Raw genomic sequence first — 4924 nt, forward strand, 5'->3', positions numbered from 1 at the left:
AATACCAAATGCACTTTTCACGACAGGTTATGTTCAGTGAACTTGCTTTCTTAGGCAAGCACCTACATTCTAGTTTCAAGTATCTCTATACTTCAACCTATGAGATCAGTTGCTTACTTCTCAAGAAAGGAACATAAAATGTACCGGTCTTTAGGCATCATTGATGTTCAGTCTCAATGATACATTGACCAGGAATATTTTTGAGATTGCGCTTTAACGCATAAGAATCTCATAACTGTAACCCATTACAGTTTCCTCGTAAGGCATATTAATCTCATGGACTTCATCCAATTAGACTTTATAACTTATTATAATTGATGTCTTATTGATAAAAGAAAACCTTTAATCATTCAAAATGAATAATGTTGTTGCATGATTGGAATCAAGTCTTAACCAATTGCAATTGGCTACAGGGCTCATCCCAACAGGGTTAGCTTGTTATTAATGGGGGTGTTGAAGAAGTTTCAACACTAGGGGTGATTGGTGCACTTTTGAGAGCCTTGATACATTCCTTGCCAGCTAGTTTATATCCCATCTTCTACAAACTTCCTAGGAAAATCCTTTTATCCTTACTTTTTGTCTACTTAGATTGGTACTTGATGTTAAAACTTCCCTTTTTATTATCAAGAAAAGAGATTATATTTTTATATGGTAGATTGTCACTAGTGCAGGCTCTTTCATTCTTTCAATCTTATACTTTCCAATATTCATAAGGATTTCATTTATAGTGAACTCTAAGAGTTAAAGATCCTGAGTACTTACATAGCTAAAATTGTTGCTCTTGCCATGAAGTGTGGATGTCAGAAAATAGTGGAATATCTTCAATTGAGCATTTTTAATTTCACTAGCATAACTCTTAGATGGATACTTCTCCTTTTTATCGATAATTACTTCCAAATGGGAGATGGATCATAAGCTTATGGAATTTTGAATTCCCTTATCTGATGCTTGTATTTAGGAGTTTTCTCAAATCAACAATTGTAATTTTAAACTCATTTTGATTCATATATACATTTAGCTCATTTTTATCAAAATCAGCAAGGCTTTTAACTCAGCCTTATCAAGGACAACTCCAGAGTAAAATTCCCTAACCAAGGTGAGATTGTAAAATATTTCTCTAAAAGTGCTTAGTCCTTTCAATTTCAGTGCATCAAAGTACTATGATAGTGAATCTTTAATAATGGGGATCTCATTAAAGCTAGGCTAGTCAACAAATTTTCTACAAAATATAGTGGCATTCTTTATTTTCTTAAATTTGTCCCCATATGCCTTGTTCCTAAGTCAAGTGGTTTGAGAGTTATCTTTTCCACCAGAGATTTCGTTTGTTCCATACCTTTTATTTTCAATCCTTTTTGCTTTTGGCCTGACCCTTTCTTTTGTAATGGCAGCTTTAAAATCATCTTGCTTTTCTTTTGAGTTATAGGAGTTGGAGATACCCTAGCTAACCTTTTTCTTTTTGCTTTGTCAAATACTTTGATAGTGAGTGAAGTATTTGCCATCATTTTTGCAAATCTCGGGTACTCTAGAAGTAGATAAAGGTAGAGTATGGAAAGAGGATTTAAGTTTTAGATCTTAAATCTAGAGAAAGAATGTTAGTTTATGAGAGAATGGAAGGACTTTTATCATGGGTAATAACTCGTTAACCCATGTTTTAAGTGGTTAGTTCCCGTTCCCTGTCCTTTTTTTTTATTTTTTTTAAGTTTCCAACTTAGCACCTAATGGTTTTTATTTTTACTAACATTATCCCTTTAATCGGTTAAAGCAAGCTTTAATCGATTAAAGAATTATTGACTTAAAAGGCTTTAGTGAACAAAACTATTTTAACCATTTAAAAGAATTTTTAACTAATTAAAACTCTACTAGTGTTGACTTACTCTAAGCATACTAAAATATTGTAATTGGTTAAAGATGATCTTAACTAATAAAAGCAAGCTCTATCTCATTTCTAGAATTCCTATAGCTAACCAAAATGTATTCTTAATCAATTAAAATATGACATTAAAATATATTTTACAAAATATATCATAAAATACATAATTAATTCAATTCAATCCAAATTCACACACGTCAAGCATTCATTATTTATTCTCAATCATTGTTTAGCAAGTATCACCAAGCAATATTAATCAACCATTTTCAAGAAATTCTCTAATTCATCTATGAAAATAGCAGCTCAAAAAAATCATCATTAAGCATTTTTAGCTAGTATTCTTTCAAATTATTTTCAAGCGATCATTCATCCAAGTCATTCCGGAGAAAGCACTGCACGAAGTATTCTCCAAATTATATATGAAATTATCACTTTAAGGAGAACATACACAAAAAGCATATCATTATTAATGAAGCATGACCAAAGCATTTTACATTTTTTGCAATCATGTAAGAGAATATTGTGATCAAGTAAGCAGTAGCATGATTACAAGAAATAAAATGGATATCTTCATTAATCATAATTCCAATTTTCACATATATAGACATATGCCAAGAAAAAATTGAAGCATTGAACTTTAATGTAATACATGCTCTTTTTCAATAATATTAATAATTCATGATTGATACAAAAAATTGAAAATAAAGCACTCAACTCATGAATATGTTAAAAGTGAACATCCAATCATCAATGAATACCAATTGTCAAGTTTTAAGAAATAAGTATTCAATCTAAGCACACTAGGCATCTATTACTAACTTAGGCTAAAGGCAATATTTCATTTAACATGTCAAGTTATTTATGATAACCTATAAGTTAAAGTTGGATGCACATAAATTCTTTAGATCATGTAAACATTAAGGCTCAATGAAGACATAGTTAACATTCAAATGCATGCTCAAAATAAATTTCACCTATGCCAACACACAATATATATATATATACACTCATATATATATGTCATGATCAAACTTGACAAAGGATGTGATGATGTTGCCATATGGCAAGTTAGCTTTGTCCTTTTTGTATGTCTTTTTGATCCTTTCAATCATAAACTGGTTACATTTAACGAAATTTTATTAAAAGCAAATTCCATGAGCCAAAGGTCTTATTAAATTCATATTTAAATACATAACTCAAGTCAAGTTTTAGTTTTCAAACTTTAAGATTAAGCAAAATGAAAAATCAAGTAAGTATGTGTCTTAACCTATATAATAGATGAACCAAAATTTATTTTCATGAAGTTCAACAAGTTTATCGTGATCAATTTCATAAGTATAATTAAGGAATCAATCTTGAAACAATCATTTAAGTACAATCATAAAGCATATTTCAAGAACTAATCTTAGGATTCATTGAAAAGATTTTTCAACATAAGCACATGAACATTTCATTGTTAAGAAATGATATCATTTATATAAGCACATAAATCAATCATTCATGAATAATTTCTCATTTTTCAACAAATGTTGCAATTTTAAGAATATGTACTTGCACCAAATGATTAGGAGAATACTAGTGATGATGTTCTTACATGTTCTTAAGAGTCAAGAATCATCCCGAAAAAGGAAATTCATGGAAAAAATATTAAAATGGACAAAAAATGAAGTAAAAGGCATTTTGGAACTCAAAACCTATCCATTTTGGTTTTAGAGCACTTAAGAATCAACACGTATCCTTGGTGGTTGACTTTTTATAATTCTAGTAGCATTGTTTGCATCTAGTTCTTCAATAGTTGACTAGCTATACTTGATCCCAGCACATTGAAAAGCTAAAAAAAAAGAAATACAAAACACGTAATATTCCAAGATACAATGATCTCAAAACATGGATTTGTGTGAAAACAATTTAGAATTTCATTTCAACCATGTTTAGAACATCATTTTGGACATATATGATCAATGATTTTTTAAGAAAAACATGTGAACTGAATTTTTGCTTTTGTTGCTCATTGTTCACAAATGTTAAAAAGTTGAAATACTTATTTGAAGAATTATGTCTCTATTCTGCTTAATCATGCTCAATTTTCATCATGATACATGAATATGATATATGAAATGCTTAGCATGCATGTTGGGCAATGTTAAGCATGACAAGCAATTAATCTAATAATCTCAACATTTTTCAACATAAGGCATGTTTATTCCAATCATTACACCTTTAAGAATGACAAGTATTACAAAATGTCATCAAATTATCACTTTTAAGAGAATACTTTCACTCAAATCCACAATTCATGAGAGATATATCAAGCAGAATGGAATTTAAGCAAAGCCAATAGATCAATTTCATTAAAAAAAACTAAGAAGTTTTGCAAGAAAATAATTTCATAAAGATTTGATCTTTTTCTTTGGAAGTTTTGCATTTGCAACATATAAGATTTGAGTTGAAATGCTTTGTGCAAAATCATGAGCTCAATGAAAATTATGGAAGGAAATAAAAATCTAATTTTCAAATTCAATTTTCCTTATTTAGACTATTAGACTAGGTAATCATGCAAATCATCAAGTCTGCTCATATTCCATCATATCATCAACATCAAACGTTTTAATGTTCAAAATTATACCCAAAAATCATTTTTTCTCAAAAACAATAATATGAAATCAATTTATAAAAAATGTGAAAATTATATCAATTCAATTGTTCACACTTAAGCTAAATCAATAAAGCTCAAACATGTAAGAAAAACAAATAATTTTCTCAATCAAAGGAATGAATTATTTTTGGCAAAAGCATGAGAATATATTCATGATCAAATGTAAGTGCATGCTTAATCTTTAGGCTCATACTTCTTTCAAGATTATGCAATTTATAGCATGTATCATATCAAATCAAGTTACATAACCAAAATTTATCAATAAAGTTCAAGGAATGGTAAACTAAGGACTATGTACTTAAAATTCAAGTAAGAAAAGGAAATCAAAATTCTTAATTAAGAAAAGCAAATAATTTTAGAAACCAAGCAAAATCAATGAAACATTTAATAAATAAGCA

The sequence above is a fragment of the Theobroma umbraticum genome, unplaced genomic scaffold, assembly GCF_002168275.2.
Source record: "Theobroma umbraticum cultivar Fairchild unplaced genomic scaffold, ASM216827v3 scaffold_95.0, whole genome shotgun sequence".
Lineage (NCBI taxonomy): Eukaryota > Viridiplantae > Streptophyta > Magnoliopsida > Malvales > Malvaceae > Theobroma > Theobroma umbraticum.